The 21,388-nt window shown below is 46.1% G+C and overlaps 1 long non-coding RNA gene across 1 annotated transcript in view; it reads right to left on the reverse strand.

Annotated features, from left to right (window-relative positions):
• Positions 1 to 538: 538 nt before the first annotated feature.
• LOC132472121 (uncharacterized) overlaps positions 539 to 21,388 on the reverse strand; it is a 26,913-nt gene continuing 6,063 nt past the window's right edge. Inside the window, exons 2-3 of the long non-coding RNA XR_009528997.1 lie at positions 3,260 to 3,499; positions 539 to 3,229 (exon numbers count right to left, since the gene is read on the reverse strand). This is a non-coding gene — a long non-coding RNA (uncharacterized LOC132472121). The remainder of the gene's footprint in view (positions 3,230 to 3,259; positions 3,500 to 21,388) is intronic.

Genomic DNA, 21,388 nt, shown 5'->3' on the forward strand with positions numbered 1-21,388 from the left:
AATGACGTTTGACTAAATTTAACCGAAATTGTAAGAACATAGAAGACCGAAAATGGGCATCAATTAAAATAAATGTTCAAGTAAAGACCAAGTTAATAAAGACAATAACGATGTAACTGAAAAGAAATATCGGCAAATAAGAAATACCCTAAAAGGCAAGTCCTTCCCAACATCAGCTTTGGGTGTGTGTGTGTGTGTGTGTGTGTGTGTGTGTGTGTGTGTGTGTGTGTGTGTGTGTGGGGGGGGGGGGGGGTAAACCCTTGCATACAGGGCTAGCATCAGTAGCCAGCACCACGCTGGAGGAACACGCTACAGTGATAAAACCAGGGCACCAGAGAGCCAGTACAGTGCAGCCTGCAAACCGCTGTTTTCTTGGGGCGTGGCGACGACGGATCAGGTGCCCCCTCAAGTGAGACAAACGAAGTGTGACATGGAGAGCATTTTATACCGCAACCCCCCCGAGGGAGAGTACCTCAGCTGCAGAATCCCCCCCCACCCACCCCTGATACACCCCCCCCCCCCCCCCCCCCCCCCCCCACCCCCCCCTCATGTGCCTTAGGAGGAGGTTGTGACTAAGGAGACTACTCCCACCGAGAGTTTGAAGACAGCTTCTCCACTGACCTCCCTGTGAGTCCATCAACCTTACGCCCACGTCTTCCCTGTTTCCACACCCTTTTGTCTTTCTGTCGGTTTCTACGAGTTGTACTTCTTCTGAGATTCTCCTGCAGTACCTCTATAAATGCACACGGCAGCATTGTACTGTTATCATAATGCAACTCTCTATCCCCCGACAGTATCTGGAACGAGAGAGAGAAACCTTGAGTATCTGTCCAAAGGTGTGACATCGTGGGATGAATAAATAAACACATAATAGAAAAATGTTTGAGAGAAAGGAGAATGACTGAGGGAGAAAGAACCAGAGACCAGAGAGGTACAAAAAAGTGGGAGAGTTCGATAACCGGAGAGAGTTTGATGGACAAAGAGAGATTGAGAGGGAGATCGAGACTAATCGATCGCTTCAGCCAAAACCCAGCCGAGGGCATTTTCAGCCCGCCTGCACCAAGGTGCTCGAGTCAACACTGAGGCGAGGGGTGTGGGGGTGGAGGGGAGGACCAGGGGGGTGGGGGTGTGGGGGGGGGGGGATGGCTCGAGGTTGGGTCTTGACATCATCAGGGGACATGTTCCTTTTCTAGTGAGGAGGAGAGCGAGAGAGAGTGTGAGAGAGAGAGAGAGGGCACGACACGAGAGGGAGAGAAACAAAGAGGAAGAGAAACAGAGGGAGTGAGGGGGTGGATGTTGCCCGGGGACCAAAGGGCTAGCTGGCCTTGGGAGACTTTAGCCGGGGAAATAATCTGCGCCGACTCCGACGTCCAACCTTTTCTGGATCAAATCCCCCGCGTTCCCCCCGCTTGTTCTGCTGAGGGGGGGCTGCAGAAGCTCCCTGCCAGCATGTGTGCGGTGATGCACCCACCAGCCGTCTCCCCGCAACACCGCCCCCCCCCTACACTGTCACTATCGTCGCATCAGGATAAGCAGGGTTGAGTCCATTGGATAAACTTCTGGCTAATAGCCAGCTCGAATGTGAAAAGGGAGAAACGTCCAGCATTCTGGGTGTTGGTGCCCCAAGCAAGGGGGGATTGGAATGGTGTGCTACATGGAGGCTAAATGCTAGCAATTGCGCTGTACAAATAGGATTGAATGGCCAATCATTAGTCCATAATAGAAATGCATGGGAAAATATGCAGCCATCTTGAGGTAATCACAGATAAGGCCTTTTATATTCCCTTAATGCGTGCTGAATTGTTACACAAATATTGGGCTGATTGTCCACCAAATTACATACCGCTTGCATTAGGGAACACATTTCCCTGTACAGTAAAGAGTCCATTAAGGAGGTATAACTCTCGTCAGATAAGAGATATGGTGTGTCTTCATACTTTAGAGGGTAAACACTGTAAGTCAGTTCTAGAAGGCCAACAGAAGAAGGGAGCTGGCAAAAACAGCAGATTACGCACATTGATTGGTGCTTTTCTTGCCTCCATTAGGCAAGTCTCCCACCCATGCACACACGTGTGCAAAAGCACACACACACAAGCCCGCTCACACACACACACATACACATACCACACACACACACACACATACGTACACACACACACAAACACACGCTGTGCGTGCGCACACATTATCATTGTGAATTGGAATACTCGCCCCACGCATCAGCAGTTTATATGCAAATGTGTGCTCTAAAACTATAGGCAGATGTAACAGTGCTGCATTTGATCGCTCTGGGGACGAATCCGGCTCAAAGGTCACACTCGTAACCATCCCCACAATGCAAAGGAATCCAAGAGAGGAGAAATAATGAGGAAACACACACACACACACACACACACACACACACACACACACACACACACACACACACACACACACACACACACACACACACACACACACACACACACACACACACACACGAAGAGACCACTCACCCCAAGCTTGCGGCTGCGCATCCGCACATAGCCCTGCTTGACGATGTCGTTAAAGTTGGAGGCCATCTCTGAAAGGGCGGGACCTGCTGTCCAGCGCCGTGGAGACCATCCAGAACCTTCTATTTTATCCCTTCTCTATAAAACCCCCCCTTCAACTCCCTGGTCTTCCTCTCTTCCCACCCTTCCACTATCTCCACTGTTCTGAACCCCACCCCCTCCCCCACCCACCCACCCACCACCACCCCAGTAGCCTGCTGCAAGCTGCTTCCACACCTCTACCTGCTATCTCCGTCTCTCTCTCTCTCTCTCTCTCTCTCTCTCTCTCTCTCTCTCTCTCTCCCCCCTCCCCCTCTCTCTCTCTCTCTCTGGTGCTTTTTCACAGATTGTCTTGGGGGATATTTCTCACTTCCCCCCACTCTTTCCTCCTTTACAGTTTTTTCCTCCACCTATCCCTCTCCACTCTCACCTCTCTATCAGCCACTTTGTAATGCCCTGGTCTCTCCTCTGCTATTTTACCCCCTCCCCTCCCCCCAACACACCTTCCTATCTAAGACCCTCAGCCCTTCCCTCCCCGACCGCAATCATCCTCATCGCCAAACCGACCTCCACCTCCCCCCCTCCTCACTGGCAACCACTTCAACGCCTGGACTGGTGTCAGCGAGTGGCTCTCCCCATCCACTGCCCCCTCCTCCCTCTCTACCCCTCTCTCTACCCCTCTCTCTCTCTCTCTCTCTCTCTCTCTCTCTCTCTCTCTCTCTCTCTACACAGTGTATTTCTATGTCTCTATCCCTGGCTCCCTGATCACTGGTCCTTCAGAAGCTTTCCTCTTTCTGCTCCTCCTGTCATCTGACTCTGCTGGGGCTGGGACTATCCTCCTCCTCCTCCTCCTCCTTTGTGCGTCTCCTCTTCCTCCAGTGTGTTCAGGCCGTCCTCTCCTGGGCGGCTGGCCGTCTGGACCCTCCTCAGCCCCTCCTCCTTCTTCTTCTCTTCCTCCCTGGGTAACCCTGTGGGGCAGAATGACAATGAGAGACGGTTAAAGGACAGGGCGGTGGATAGAGACACAGCGATACGGACGTACAGGTCTTTATATATTTATAGAGAGAGAGAGAGAGAGAGAGAGAGAGAGAGAGAGAGAGAGAGAGAGAGAGAGAGAGAGAGAGAGAGAGAGAGAGAGAGAGAGAGAGGGGAAGTGGGGCTGTGGCTGAGCACAATATTATCTTCTATTATTCATGTCCAGTGGCACACACACCGTAATGGAGGCCAACTACGTAGGACTGGATGCATGAAATGTATCATTAAGGCCCCGTTTGTGAGTGTGTGTGTGTGTGTGTGTGTGTGTGTGTGTGTGTGTGTGTGTGTGTGTGTGTGTGTGTGTGTGCATGCGTGTGTAGAGGGGCGGGAGGAAGGGGGGTTGGTTTGAATGAGATTGAAGTCAGGGGCAATTATTTTTCGCAATTGCATATTGTTCATGTCGACAATTCTATAGAGGGAGACACAGAGTGTGTCGAGGGGAGTGTGTGTGTGTGTGTGTGTGTGTGTGTGTGTGTGTGTGTGTGTGTGTGTGTGTGTGTGTGTGTGTGTGTGTAGGTGTGTAGGTGTGTGTGTGTGTGTGTGTGTGTGGGGGTAGGTGTGTGTGCGTGTGCGTGCGTGCGTGCGTGCGTGCGTGCGTGCGTGCGTGCGTGCGTGCGTGCGTGCGTGCGTGCGTGCGTGCGTGCGTGCGTGCGTGCGTGCGTGCGTGCGTGCGTGCGTGCGTGCGTGCGTGTGTGTGTGTGTAGGTGTGTGTGCACGTGCGTGTGCGTGTGTGTGTGTGTGTGTGTGCGTGTGTGTGTGCACGTGGTTGCGTATGTGTGCGTGCGTGTGTGGTTGTCTGTGGTCCCGTGTGTGTGTGTGCATGCGTGGTGGGTTGTGTGTGTGTGTGTGTGTGTGTGTGTGTGTGTGTGTGTGTGTGTGTGTGTGTGTGTGTGTGTGTGTGTGTGTGTGTGTGTGTGTGTGTGTGTGTGTGTGTGTGTGTGTGTGTTTTAACAGGCCGTTATGCTGTCCATTCCTTTGTTCCCAAATGGATGAAGGACGGACGGAATCATGTGCTTAAAACCCAAAGGCAGACAAGGAAGAAGCCATCTTTTAACTCTCGGCCTCATTTAAATGGGAGATTTTGTAACCATCAGAAATAATTCCCCTGACATGGGCTCAGTTTCTTTTATCACATCAACTCTTTGGGCTCCAGCATGGCTCCATGCCCAATGTGTCTCCAGAGTTAATATTCTGCAGTTTTGATCCTCGAGACTTAAGAGCCCTCAAAGGCCGGGCATACATATTTACAAATAGTATTTAATGTGTTCAAATATAATGACTGAAATATTATAAAAATGAAAAATATGTTGGGCCAACTTGCAACTTAATTTGAACGCCAACATGTATGAATATGCAAATGAGTCATACCTCATCACCTCCCCTCAAAACTTTAACTATACCGCAATTACCAAGAATAATGGGTTCGCGCTGGTAATAATAATGTGTTTTATGCACACTGCTGTGATGGGAATAACAGTGGACCCTTCTGTACACAACAACATCTCCCTTGACAAGCAGGTCGAAAAGGTGAAAGATTAACATCGCTGAGTAAAATGCACTTTGCCTTGCTAAGATTAAGATAACAGATGCTATTTAGTGGAAGCTTTTATCCAAAGCGCCTTACAATACCGCGATTTGACAAACCCCATATATTCCAATCATGGGTTGCACAAGTGAGAATCTAAGACCTAACCATGGCAGGGTTAACACCACACTCTACCAGTAAGGCTGGATAGAACCGGAGGGCCATATATCCCTCGCATGGAAATGTCACTCTGCAATCCGACTTGCGATCCACACTCTCAGCAAACCTGTAACTAAATCAGCATGATTTCAAGGAAGGTGTTGCTGTCTCATTTTAATATCACATTCGATCTGGGTTTCAATCATGTGTCGGCTGGACTGCCTTAAAAAAATGAAACTAGTGAATTCCTAGATGTTAGATAATCAAAGATGACTCACTGAAAAAACAAAATGTTGGAACCGCAACATGAAGTGGAAGTGAGAAAAACAGAGACACAAACAGGCGAATCAAATGGACATTTTCATTTTTTTTGGTGGTTCTCGTAGTCATTACGTAGAATTGTATAAAGCTGTGGCTTCATTTATATGTAGCGTCAAGGCACAATATATCACAACCCAGTCGCAGGAATGAAACAGACAATTCTACCTTTCTGCAAACCACGAATATGTTGAATCTCAACGTTTCTAGATACATGTACATCAACGCAGAGGATTTTCAATGCCCATTGAACTTTTTAGGCTCTTGGTGTTTTGAGGGAACAGAATGTGCTCAGTTAAAAAAATAACCACAATTATGTATTTTACTACACACACTAAAATATTATAATAAAACAAGCCAGATTGATTAATTAGGTAATTAATTAATTCATAATAAACTGGTAACTCCGGTTTGCCTTCAAAATGCACAGTAGAATGCCAGCAGCCAGCAAAACCTAGTTTATGATAAAAGCAAAATAATTAATGGCCGCTCAGCTGCCACCCGTAAAGGCGTAATGGCAAGGAGTGCACTACGGTTTGGAATAAAAGCCAGCTAAATAATTTAAATCAGTAAATGACTGGAGTTCACTATTAAGGTGATACATCTGGGTTTTAGTAAATTACACTTACATAGAACTCAAAAACTCGTGAAGAACTTGAACTGTGCTTACGTTGTAAACATTAATGTACCTAATCACTGCGTCCAGCTGCTTGCAAAATAATCCATATTTAGAGGTTGGTTAGAATATTGTGTTCATATTAGATGGATTAAATTCTTGCTATATCCGTGCAGGTTACAGAAAATGAAATGATAGGTCTTAACCAAGCACATATGGATATACGAGAACTCTATTCCCTCAAAGAACATAAATTACATTAAAGCAGCACAAGCTTTTAAACCCCTCTATGTTGATACACACCTATTTAGATACATTGATATCAAGCGTATTTTTTGTTCAGAGACCTTGAGATTCACCTTATCCGTGTTTTGCAGTAATTTACTAATAGCTACCTTTCATTCCTGCATCTGGTTTGAATAACAAGGTAGAGTAAAGGAGGTGTGAGAGTTTACGACGACAATGTGGGTATATATAAATGTGTGTGTGTGTGTGTGTGTGTGTGTGTGTGTGTGTGTGTGTGTGTGTGTGTTTAATCATTGTGTGGAGGTGCTTGGTCACAGACCCAGGTGTTTTTTTTTCCCAGGGGAGCTAGGCGGTAAATCTCCTTGACAACTAGAAAAAAGGAGACATTAAACTTTAACAAGGGCTTCATTAATACACACACACACAAACACACACAAACTCACACACCAAACTAAGCAAATACACAATCTTGTTCTTAACTTCCCCTTTCCTTCAGTTTAAACGGGCTCACCATCGTGTAATTATTCCTCCCTTTATTCAAAGCGTAGCAATGTGTATGGAACTGCATGGGTTCCCTTTATATTATTATCGTAAAATATGCACAATCTATACGTAAACACTTCATAAAAGTTAACGTTGTGTCACTGATGACATTGTCTCCCTTAGGCGTGACTGAGCCTCCCCCGTGAAGAGGTCAGTAGTAAGCTGCTCCCAGTAATAATAATGATGAGCATCATAAGGAGGCCACAGCCAGGACTGCGATAGGTAATCACCACACTCTCACACGTTGGGTTCCGCATCTTGACTCAAAGCCGTAAAAAGGCCCACTAGTCATAGAGATGCTGTCAGCGCCTGTGTACGGCTCACCTCTCATTACCGCCCTGCTCGTAATTCTGCCCTCTCTTGCTGCCGATCTCCAGAGTCTCTCTCTGCCTCTTACGGTTCCATTTCATTTTCCTCCTCCTCCTCCATCTCCGCAACTCGTCTGATCCCCCCCCCCCCACCCGACTCCCACTAATCTCCTCTCCTGCCTCCACTCACTCTCTTCCTCTCCTCCTCTCCGCCCACTCTCCCAACTCCCCTGTCCTCCTCTTCTCCTCCTTGTCCCTCTCCCCCTTACTCCGCCCTCCACCTCTACTCTTCTCCTGCTCCCTCCGACTTTCCTCTTGATCCCACTCCTGTCCTTTCTTCTTCTTCTCTCCTCTCACCCCCCCCCCCCCCCCCCCCCCTCCTCCTCCTCTCCTCCCCTCCACTCCCCTCTCATCCCTCCCTCCTACTCCTCCTCTCCTCCCCTCCACTCCCCTCTCATCCTCCCTCCTCCTCCTCCTGCTCGGCTCTCCTGTAATTTAGCAGTTGTCAGGGTAGAATGTTGGTTATCTTTGAAAATGAAACAAACACACACACACACACACACACACACACACCCGTACATGCGCACACATAAACACACATACCAGAATAAAATAAAATAAAATGCACAGCGCATATTTATGTTGATGCCTTCCCACTGTAAGTGTGTGTGTGTGTGTGTGTGTGTGTGTGTGTGTGTGTGTGTGTGTGTGTGTGTGTGTGTGTGTGCGTGCGCGTGTGTCTGTGTGATTGTCTGTGTGGGTGTTGGCGTGCGGTGGCTTTTTGTCATTCAGCAGCAGTGTGTTTCCAAACTAACGGTAACAAAGTGTGCGCCCTTGTCAGCTCAGTTTCCCACAGATCACAAAAGTGTCGGTAGCTTTCAAAACTCCCGGCAGTCCTCTCCCACTTCTCCCTCTTTACCAAGCACCGGTCCCAGAGCTCTCCTCTCGGCGGCTGGAGCAGAAACTCCATATCGAGTGGTCAGCGGGGGTGACTCAGCCCTGTCACCTGGCATCTCCACAGACCCAGGGGGGGGGGGGGGGGGTGGGGGGGGGGGGCAACGCTGTCAGCATGACACTAACCACTTCTCCCCACAACCTCGGTGTCTCTCCCACCACCGCAACACCCTCGGCCCGGTCTCATTGGGTCACTCTGAATAAGAAGTGTCTTTATTTACCGGCTGGAGACCTCTACTTGCCAAATCCCCTTTCAGTTCAATAGACTTATGTGTGAATGAGATTCCCATGGTAACTTCATAGGGAAGAATGAAGAAAAATGCTTGCTTAGAGAGGATGGAGAATCGCATGGTTCCACTTGCACTCACAGCACAGGCACATGAAAATGTGCTGAAGAAACCCCTGCTCTTTGAACAGAAATACCCCCGTGGCCTTATCTTTGCCGCGGAAAGCGCTTTTTTCCGCAAACCACTGATGATACTAGACATATTTGGCAAGTGTGTGTGCGTGTGCGGTTGTTGGCTCACTGTGCTTACCAACCACACACATGTCACATGTGTGTGGTTGAAAGCACATGATAACCGACAGATATAGACTCGAGTATGCACACAGTTCATGAGTACAATGGCATACTGCCATTCTGAAGTCTACTGTAACAGCAAAATGCTCTGGTATCATTTTTTTTTTATACGGGGAGAGCCACAGAGAGAAGGAGAGAGAGTGACGAAGAGAGACAGGTAGAGATTTTCCTCAACCTCCATAACGCCCAAGTATTTCCCACCAGTTATTGATGTTAGCTCTAAACCTCAAAATAGTACGGTAGAATGGAACATGCACTGGAATAATTTACCTAAAGGTTGCTGTCACACACATGACACTGTACACAATTCGTGTACGGCATAATGTTGCACACACACACAAACACAAAAGCACACCCACACACCCACCCACCCACTCACACACACACACACACACACACACACACACACACACACACACACACACACACACACACACACACACACACACACACACACACACACACACACACACACACACACACACACACACACACACACACACTGCAGTTTGTCCTTTGCTTTCTATGCATATGAAATTCACCTATTTTCTCTGCCAAGCCTTACTGCTTCTCCTTATACTCCATTAACTTTCTCACCATTGTGTTGAAAAAAAATAAGAAAGAAAGTCATCACCATCAGAGAGACGGAGCAACTCAAAACTCATCCTTTCATTTAATCCAGTCTGCTCAATGTATTTTTCTCTGTCTCTGCTACCTCCATCTTTCCTTTTTCATTTCCAGTTGCCTCTATTGGATCTCCCTGCGTCTCTTATTTGATATATAAAATACACACACACAGTTCATTCCCCCGTGGATTGCACTGTTTCATACGGCGATGTCCTTCCGCCACTGTGCAATGAACTGTGATCTCATTGGACAGGCAGTGGTTCTATGCAGTTGTAATTCCGTCTGGTATAAAAGTGTGAGTGACAGCGGTGCACTGGAGGGAGTTGGGACCGCCAAGAGCAACCTAAGGTACAAAGAGGCTGCTACGGCTCCAAACGGAGGAATCCAGGCTTTAGATTTCTAGCAGGGTACTACATGTGCACTAATCCCTTCCAGTGCTGAGACGCACTGTCAGAAGAATATCAATTCTGGCTGAGGGCTTGGGCAACTTTGGTTTGCTTTCATTCTGCAATGTAACATGCATTGGAAAGCATTCGCTTGTATGTTGTATGTTAAGCTGTCATTTTTATGCATGTTATTTTTCTATACTGCCGACCCTTTTAAAGGGTCATCGAAAACCTGCTTGTAATTATAGAATTACAGAAGTGTAGTTTATGAAACAAGGCATTGGTATCAAGGCGAAATTAAAGCAAGAAAGATTAATGATTTTAAGAAGTGGTTCAGTGCCTCCTTGACCATTTGCTTTCGTAGATTTGTGGTTATGAATAAATACTTAAACTACTGGAAAATCTGTTGCATGGAGCTTTTTCTTACTAGATCCAGATCCTGCACTTCAAATACAAGTTTGTTAAACGATTTCCAAATGAAAGATTTTTCAATATTTAAAAGCCTCACAATTTATCTATTCATCCATAAAAACATCATATTATTGAATATATTACATAATATATCGATGACTAACTATGGTAATGTTGGTCATATAGCATAGCACAAGGAGTCAGCATTATAACACCTGCATAATAAGTGTGTTAACACGGTTGGCCTCACCTGGAACAATACCTCCTGAAGCAATTATCCACCACTCCATCAAAATAACATGCCAGATGATTCCTTTGCAAGGCTATGGCTCCATATTATGTACAGAGAATTGCAACAGAGAAAAGGCAAATCCATGGACTGTTCCCCAAGATTGGGAGAAAAAGGTGGATGGCAATGAGTTCAACACCCCTTACTTCATTGATCTTACTTGCTGTTGGATTTTAGCACAGTCCACCACACATAAATCAAACACAAAACCAGTAGCCTGCATGGAGAAAAAGCGACACGTGCACATCCACAATATTGATCAGTTATTGACCAGCTCTACCCAATTGGACCACTCTATCAGAATGAATTACTGGCCTCAATTTCAAAAAGAAAAGTGCATTGCTGAGCTGAAGGATCTGAAATTTGGATGGCATATTGTTCGGCATGAATCCGGGCACATTGCTCTCTTTCCGAATGGGCAGAAGTCGATCAAAAGTTAAGGCTTGATGAAACATATTGATCCTCCCTAAAGCTCCGTACTCTAATTACCGGCATCACAAATCAATGCAATACACGTGTGTGTGTGTGTGTGTGTGTGTGTGTGTGTGTGTGTGTGTGTGTGTGTGTGTGTGTGTGTGTGTGTGTGTGTGTGTGTGTGTGTAATTGTGTTGTATGTGTGGGTGTGCATAATGGCATATCAAGCAAAATCATGTCGAAATTAGCATTTTCTGAATCATTTTTCAACGATTTTTGTGCCTGTGATATGAACATGCTCATCTAAAAAGCCATCAACCACCACGAGACGTTCTACAGGCTTGTGTGATAGAGGGACAGGATGGGACATCAGAACGATGGGCAAACGTCAGGCCATTGATTCTTGACAACAACGACAACATCCTGTGATGTGGAATGAATGAATTTCCGGAAGCTAATTCCAGTTATCAACATTGAACGTCGCTCATTCGACTTCAATGTTCCCTAAGGGGTCTGGGCAGACCATTTGAGCAGCCCCTGAACGTCAGACTCCACACAGAGTCCATACAAAGGCAGCCACATTCAAAATGAGCAGTTCCCAAATGGACTGTACAGCCCCCTGTACAGTATACCCTAAATATTATTATGACTATTATTATTATTGTTGTGAGAGTAACTGTTTCCCCATCCCCTCAAAAAAATTCTGAAAACGTGTTGCAAAAGGACCACAGCAGGCTGAGCAAGCACTCTAATGACCCTTCAATGGGCCACTCCATTTTCTAAGTCACACACTCATTACTGATGCGGCAATCTGCTTAATTACAAAGTGATCGTAATACTTTAAAGGAACACTGTAGCCTAAGGAAGTGTAAACTCATCATACTTGAAGTCAAGCCAATTCCCCTCCACACCACGTGTGCTTGTTGTGTCAGGATGGCATTTTGTGGGGAAGGTTTAGGTCCCTTACAGCCAGGTTGTAATGGCACATTCACGTCCCTACGGGTTCTCATATGTCCCTGTACTTCCTAAAGTCCCTTTGACCAAAACAAATCCAATACGCTTTCAGAACTCCCCAAATCCCTGTATAAACATCCTATTTTGCTTAATATATATGTTTTTATATATATTTTTTGTTATATGTTTCAGGTGAACTGTGGACTGTGTCCTATACTAAAAAGGGATGCATATTTGGCTTTGACCAAACTTTAAGTACAAAAGTAATATCCCCGCAGTGCAGCAAACTGAATAAGAAATAAAAACAATATCGATGCAAGGGAGATATTCCACATAATGCAGCAACATTAGCGGCAATAAAATCATAGTACAGAACATATACAGGATATAAAATAAGCATGAATCAGTTGCTTGCGGATTTACTTTTTTAATATCGGAGCGTGCAATAAAAACAAAATAACCAAGCAAAAGAAAACAAAAAAACGTGATATCCCGTGTGAGGAGAAGGCCACATGTAAACATTTGATATATCAAATGAATAAAAGATCAAAGACCTGTCTAGAGGATTATATTGTATATTCAAAGCCTCAGTCATTTACATTTGTAACGAACACATGTCGGGAATCCTCATAGGGGATATAGAGATGTTGGTTTAAAACATGTTAGGAAGACAGGCAGAAAATGTGAGTCTTCCTTCAATCTTAACACGTGGACGGGGCACCGACCACATCGCCAGCTCGGCGCTCGGTGAATCACGGACAAATCGACTCCTTTGATATGCGATATCAAAAGGACTGCTAACAAAATAGCACCGCCCGTGTAAAGGAATTCTATCAGATTCGGAATCAGCTATTTAGCATTTTGAATCCCTTTGACGAGCTCAGTGATGTGCTCTCGTACGGACGGACATAAAAGGCTGCGCCGGCATCAAAGATGAGCGGGAAACAAAGAACTGTACGTGTGGAGCGGGGAGGAGCTGTTCCTCTGTGTGTAGAGGGGGGGGGGATGGAGGTCTGCTCTGTAGAGACATGGTGGAGCAGGATGATTGGCCAGAGAGGGATAAAGATACAGCCGAGCTTCGAGTGAGAGAGTGCAGTAGGGTGTTCTTTACTCATTTTAATTGAATAAAAAAAATATATAATTGTTCCGCGGTGATGAAAGCACGGTAATTGCCAGTGGTACAGTCATTATGTGTGTGTGTGTGTGTGTGTGTGTGTGTGTGTGTGTGTGTGTGTGTGTGTGTGTGTGTGTGTGTGTGTGTGTGTGTGTGTGTGTGCTTGAAGGGGGAGGTAGCTCAGTCCTCCTACCCAACCTAATTTAACCCGGCTCCCCTGGTCCCCATTATTAATCTGCCATGGACTCTTTATCTTGTGGATACACACGCACACATGCAAGCATGCACACACACCCACACCCCAACCCCCACACACACTCACACACACACACACACACACACACACACACACACACACACACACACACACACACACACACACACACACACACACACACACACACACACACACACACACACACACACACACACACACACACGACTGTATTCTTGAAAGTGGTGTATTTTCATCCTGTTAATCCTTCTATCTCATTGTCCATCACCCTGACTCATAACTCCACTTACATATCGTATTACCCCAACTTACAAAGACACACACACACACACACACACACACACACACCACACACACACACACACACACACACACACACACACACCACACACACACACACACACACACACACACACACACACCACACACACACAATGTGCAATCAAACACAAATTAAATCAAGCAGATACTGTACAAACCAGAAGTATAGCAATGAGAGCTTAACCGTGTACAGTATATTGCTTTTACAGGTATAGCTCTCTCATTGGATTTAACTCAAATATAAAAAAGGCTGAACTTAGCAATTCTGAAATAAGAGAGAAAAGCTAAAAGAAGGCGAGCAATACCAAACCATGAACTGATTTAGAGCGAGAGAAGAGGAGAGAAGGACGGAGGTGAAGGGGTGAGGAGGCTTGAGCCTAGTCTGTCTCTCCCTCCCTCCCTCAATATCACCCTCCCCCTCCTTTCCCCATCTCTCTCTTGCTGTCCCTCGCTCCCTCTCTCGCTCCCTCCCTCAATATCAACCTCTGTCTCTCCTTCTCTCCCCCATCCCTCTCTCCCCTTCCCTCCCCGATCTCTCTCCTGCACTCCCTTGCTCTCTCCCTCCCTCCCCTCTCTCTCTCTCTCTCTCTCTCTCTCTCTCTCTCTCTCTCTCTCTCTCTCTCTCTCCTCTCTCTCTCTCTCTCTCTCTCTCTCTCTCTCTCTCTCTCTCTCTCTCCCTCCCTCTCCCTCTCTCTCCCTCCCTCTCCCTCTCCCTCTCTCTCTCTCTCTCTCTCTCTCTCTCTCTCTCTCTCTGCAATTCTCATAAACACGCTCTACCCGCCCCAAGGCAAGCAGTGAGCGTCAGTCTGTCTGCTCGTAACTATCTGTCACAGATAACGTAGGAATAAACACAGCCACACACACGCACACACACACACACACACCCTCACACACGCAATCACGCACAAATGCACAAACAAATATGCACAGACAGACATGCCTGATTACATGCAGACGCAGGCAGACACACACAGACACACAACCACACCCACCTACACACACACACACACACACACGCACGCACACACACACACACACACACACACAGGCCCGCACTCAGGCACAGAGTCTCCTGTCAGACCCATATCAGATAATAGGATGCCTACACATACATGCATAGGGAATTCATTGGACACACACCCAAACTCTCACAGAGTTACAATTGTCAGGCACCAGCAGTCACTCTCAAATGTCAATATTCCAATACACACAGATCGGGGATTGTGATACTAATTTAAAACTATTGATTGAAACCGACGTATGCGTGAGTATGTGACTGGCCTTTGTATTTATTTTCAGTCAACCTTGCTGTTTGAAAAGACCATCATTGGATCACACTGCTTCTTTTTAAGAGGAAGTGGCAGCTGTGTTACATCTCAGTAGCCTATTGCTTAAGCTGTACAAATAACACATTAGCTGCATTGCAAGGCAAGTTCAACAGCAACGTGTCCTTCAATTCCGCAGCCAATCATGCAGTGGGAGCACAATGTTAGCTCGATCGGTTAGCCTAGAAACCAGACAACTGGACATTGATCGGTTTACTCATGCAAGCCATTGTCTTTGGGTTGTGACAGCGTCAAACAAACTTCAAAGCTATTCAGGATAAGCTCTCACGTCTTGTTATGTCTCTTATGTGTCACTTCCAGACGCTCTGCTTTTTTTACCCAGAGTGCATCTCAGCAAACCCCGACAATGGAATGCACCAAACATTCTAGATTGCCATCAACGCCAGTGGTTTAATTGGACAGTAAAACAAGCAGCAAATTCGTTTTCTGAAAACACAGCGCCTTGTTTACGAGGCTTGAAGCCGAAGCACGCTGGTTGTTTATAGGGTTTTACGCCGACCTGATCCCGACTGATCCCGACTGTAGCGTTGATATACGACACTGTTAGAGGCAGCTCGACAGCCATCGCTCGCTCTACAGGGAAGGCTGTGTGGCATACATTCACGGACACGGGGATCACAACAGCGCACGTCCATTCAAGATCTCTCTCTCTCCCTGCGCGCATGTACGGACAGGCACCAACACAACCTCATTACATTATCTAGTAACCGTATTGTAATAAACAATTATAGCTTGGAACTAGACTTCATGTGCGAGCACTACACAGCCTCCTCTCCCTCTTTTTTCCCGCCCTGCCGCTAACCTCAGATCAGACCGAGTGATGTCACAGCTAACCGTAGTCACTGTCTCGTTTGGGCTTGTCTGCCCAATTTTTGCTTCGCTAGCAGGCAATGTACCGTGACTGACATTTATGCAGGGGATGGAGGTTGCACTTTTCTGCTTGAATTGTGCTACTTACGTCTCCCGGAACAGGTCAAGGAGAGCAGATGCCACCCTTTTACTAATAAATACTGTCTTCCCTGGGACTGGTCGTCGGTGAACCATGAGGCAAAGCATTTGCATAAAGTTTAAGGGTCTGAGCGGCTGGAACTAAAGCTGGAAGATTCAAACATAATTCATAGTGGCCGTTGGTGAACTGAGCGAGCCAGCACACAGATGAAATGACGTAAGCCCGGCCCTCCTGCTCAGTTCATAGCGTGATTGGTCACCCGCTACATATGAAGAGCGATTTCGTCACTTGTGTTCAAACGCTGATTTCACCGTGTGAACCTTTGCATGCGGGGCCGTGATGAATTCATCCTCGGTTCACACTGGCTCTCGCTGTTCATGCACGGCGACTATAAATTAGGACTAGTCTCCTGCTGCGACTCTAACCGTCTTTTGCAGTGTGTCGCTGGAAGCCCCCTGGAGACAAATGAGAGCCGCTAGAGGAGTGTCGTTCCTGAGAGGTGATTAAGTCGCCCTGATCCGAGCTCAACGTATTAGCAAAACACCACCTCAATCCAAAACTCTGATTGAATCCTGATTGGTTGCACCCACTCTCTACCTTGTTGATGGTGGTGCTGCAAATTGGATGCCACGTCATGGATCGCTGCTTGTGTTGTTAAAGAAAGACAAAGTCGTGTCGTCGGTGAGGAACAGGCTCTCCCCGCCTTTGTGTCCATCTATAAAGCGCGCCAACACAGATAGAGAGCTCTGTGCACACAGCGGGTGTTGCAGCGATTCCGTGGCTCTGCCAGTGTGTGACGGAAAGGATTTCCATAGACGTTCACAGCCTTATCTCTCCCTGTGCCACATACAGAGCAGGGGGTCTGTCGCGTGGTACAGCTGGGGAGAGTGAAAGACACACAGTAAGCTATGGATGCCTGCCAGGAACGGAGGAGAGATGATGAAGAGTGAGGGTCAAGTACAGATTGTATGAGGCCCACTATGAAGCCCTCCTAGAAGGATCTTGGAACCTGGATGAGTGATCGTGTTATAAGTCAGCATTTGATATAGCAATAGATATAGTCTGATATTTTAAAGATCAGTCAGCAAAAGTCACTAAATGTGGATGACTGAATGGTTGCATTCATCATTATCATTGCTCAAATTTTTTTAATTGCTTAAAAAATCAATAAATAATATTATAACGCTGGGTCAAATACTATCATGCTATATCATAGTACTAACGATTTTAGCTCAACATAATCCAATTTCTCTTCCTTCTTCACAAACAACTACGTATATTGTAATGACCCCCCTCCAAAACAGACACACACACACACACACACACACACACACACACACACACACACACACACACACACACACACACACACACACACACACACACACACACACACACACACACACACACACACACACACACACACACACACAAACCCTCACAACCTTGAGCTGTGCCTGTAATGTTGCCTGTTGGTCTTAAAGGAGCTTAAATCATTAGGCTAGCGAGAGGTGTTTTTAGTAATTGCTTCGGCAAGGCAGGGTGCTTGTTTGTATATGTCTTTGCCAGCGCCTCAATTTGGTGTCTGTGTGTTCAGGCACGTGTGTGTGTGAGTGTGTGCCTGTGTGCGTGTGTGTGTGTGTGCGTGTGTGTGTGATGTAATTGGGCTTGTGAACAGAATAAGTTGAACAAAGGGAAACTAAGGTAGTCTTGCCTCCCAGTGTTTCCATAACAACACTTCCATGGATTCAGATCAAAGACAAACAGTTGCCTCTGTGTGTGTATGGGTGTGTGTGTGTGTGTGTGTGTGTGTGTGTGTGTGTGTGTGTCCGCAGGCGTGTTTATGTGTATGTGTGTGTGTGTCTTTGTGTGTGACACTGGTATGCCTTAGTGACGATATCATCTTTTACGAGACCAAGAATAAACCCTGAGATAAAAGCTTAGATGAGATCAAAGAAAGGACATCTCCTTTCCTCCCTCTCTCCTTGTCTCTCTTTCTCTGTGTCTACTCTCTCTCTCTCTCTGACTTCATCTCTCACGCTGGCTCTCTCACTGTCTACCTCTCTCACTCTCTAACTCTCTTCCTCTCTCACACTGTCTCTCTCTACCCATCTGTCTCGCTCTCATCTCTCTCCACAGGCGCAGAAATATGCAGAGTCATCACACGGATACAAGGGTAACTGGAAAATTATTTTAACTAATTAACTTAATTAACTAATTCGGGTTACCCGCAGAGTCAATATTAGAGTATCAGAGATGATATCTTGATCACAGGATGCTCAAAGTTACAGCGTGCATGCCGGATTTCCGGTTACTCCAACTTCTTGCTTCGGTAAATTCTCTACAGGCTCCATGATATGAGCTCACAGTTGTGATCAATAGTATTATCATATTTAAACAAGCAATCTCTTAGCTCTTTCACTGTCTACCTCACTCAATTTAAAAGCACTCTGTTGGCTCAACAGAGTGCTTTTAAAGGGTGTTCATATTGCGCGAAAGCAGGTTAAAAAAGAATGTCTCTAAAAGCAAATACAATAACATGAATATTCTGTCGGACATGTAAAGTACACTTATGTGTCTCCAATGCAACTGTCAGTCGCCTTGTACAATCAATACGACCGAAGACCAATCCGACACATCCATAGTGTGTGGCCATTCCTGATCTGTGCCTGTCTTACTTGTCTGACGCTTGTATTAACCAGACGACGGGATCAATAGAAAAATCTAATTGAAACATACCATGAGAGTGGAATAAATTATGAAAGTGGAATATGCCATCACTGGCCAATCAACAGGGATAGCCAGACGATATCTACTGTTCATCTAGGACCTGCACTATCGGGACAGATGGACAGGTTCAACACACACACACACACACACACACACACACACACACACACACACACACACACACACACACACACACACACACACACACACACACACACACACACACACACACATACAAGTGGGGAGTGACACAGGCAGATTAACATTAGGACGTTAGGTCATTGACAGTCTCTCCCCCTCTCTCTCTCTCTCTCTCTCTCTCTCTCTCTCTCTCTCTCTCTCTCTCTCTCTCTCTCTCTCTCTCTCTCTCTCTCTCTCTCTCTCTCTCTCTCTCTCTCTCTCTCTCTCTCTCTCTCTCTCTCTCTCTCTCTCTCTCTCTCTCTCTCTCTCTCTCTCACACACACCTTCTTCGCTACCTGCCCACTGACAGCACCAGACGGGCTGGGCGACTCTGACAGTTATCACACGAGCCATGCTGCAGGAAGCAGGTTGCAGCAACAACACACACCAGCTGGAAGGCTGTAACCAGCGGCCCGTGCACTGCGCCCGTGCACGGGCCGCTGGTTCTCCTTGCACTCTGGCTGGCTCATTGCAGCGTGCACGCAACCCACTGCGCACGCAAACATACGCCGACGGAGTCGGAGGCGTGGGAGGCAAATAAGGAGCCAATATGTCAGCTAATTGGTGGGATAGTATTTCACAAAGTGAAGGTCAAAGATGCTTCTGGACAACCCACTCACTGGGCGGTGCTGTGGTTAGGGAGTTTGTATATATTATGGGTCTATTAAAGGTCTTGGGCTTGATCCCTAATGTCCGCGGTCTACCTTGAACAAGATGCCCAACTCCCCCCTACGTGCTCCTTGATGAACCGATTGGACACCACTGGCATTTCATTTGGAAAGAAGCCATCTGCCGAATGACTTGGTAGTAAATAGTTACATATACTGTAAACGTTATGAGTCACTGCCAGGATAATGGCCGTTAGGCTAGTTGCCACATGATTTATATCTGTACTTCCTATTTCCTTATTATGATAGTAATTTTTTAGGATCTCAAAATATAAAATGCGTAACACCCCATGAAAGGTCGAAGTTTAAAAGGGAAATGATACTAAGTAATAATCGACAGGCCACTTGGCAATTCATTGTATTAAGCCAATTGTTTTTGGGCTTTCTATGAAAGGAGACGTACGCGAGCATTTAACCTTCACCCAGCACTGAAGGACTTTCACCCTTTGATTGCCATTTGTCTGTTATACATAATACTAGATGCACTCCACAGAAAATGAGCTCAAACCTCGTTAACTAAGGAGCGCTTCCATTCAATGCATTCTAAGTAAGAAAGGGGAAAAAAATGAATTCTGCAGTTTTCTTTGCCTTCGAGCTTTCATTTCATAGCTTTGTCGTGAACCTCTGGATGAGTGGAAGAAGTAACATTTCCATAATCCTGAAACTATAGACATTTACTGTATACGAGCTTTAGCAAAGCCAATTGTCTGGGGAAATAAAGGATAAAAGTTGGATGATCAGGGCAATACCAAGGCACTGATTGGATGAACTCTTTAACTAAGCAGAAAAACTGTATTTGGTTGTCATGGAGAACTGGAGTCCAAGACTAAGTGAATTATCATAAATAATAAAGCAACACTTTTTAACACGACTTTGTATACTATATTTACAGACAAGTTTTGACATTATGAAAGCCTCTGATTAACGAGAAAGTTTAAACTGATTTACCAGTTCCCATTACCTTACCTTTTTTTGGTTTTTATTAGATAATGGAATCAGTTATCATACTCTGTAAAGAAAATAATTTTATATATCTATTCTACGGTACATTTATATTCTATATTATTTATATATATATTCTTCATAGGTATATATGGAGTGTGATAAAGGTGCTTACGTCATGATAACAAGCAGGAACAACTGTCAGAGTGAGGAGACAACAGGGCCCACACTCGGATGCGATCCATCACCATCCGGCAGGAGAGAGCGAGAGTCCCCACGAGTAACCTGCACAGCCAGACCATTTAGACCGGAACGCAAGCGCACAGACACACACATACGCACGCACACACGCACACACACACACACACACACACCCGCGCATACATACCACACACACACTCATACACACACACACACCCATTCCCCCAATAGGGTCACCATCGCAGCTCCATCCAAACCCATCCATCAGATCCCTGACAGCAACCCCATTAACATGCGCACACGCACACACATACGCACAACCACAAAGACACACACACGACGACTATATATAGTTTAGTTTTTAACAGCGGTAGACCGAAGAAGCAGAAATAGGTAATATAGCCCATATTGAATTACAGTACATTTTAATATGCAGTGTAATTTCATTGTTCTGCAGGTAACAAATAACAATAGAATTTCTCCCCCTGCAAACTGAGCCTGAAGTCCAAGGAAAGGTAAAAACATACGTGATAAAGGCAGAAGTGTCTCTTCTCTCCATCCTGTTAGACTAGAACTACTAGAGGCCACTGCAACCCTGAAGAAAGAGGGAGAGGGAGAGAGAGAGAGGAGAGAGAGAGAGAGAGAGAGAGAGAGAGAGAGAGAGAGAGAGAGAGAGAGAGAGAGAGAGAGAGAGAGGGGCTACGACTCCACCATGCACTCTGTCATTTACAGATGTGGAATGTGGCAGTCAACCCTGAGCACTAATTACAGTCTCTCTCTCTCTCTCTCTCTCCCTCTCTCCCTCT

Source organism: Gadus macrocephalus, chromosome 14 (assembly GCF_031168955.1).
Source record: "Gadus macrocephalus chromosome 14, ASM3116895v1".
NCBI classification, from domain to species: Eukaryota; Metazoa; Chordata; class Actinopteri; order Gadiformes; family Gadidae; genus Gadus; species Gadus macrocephalus.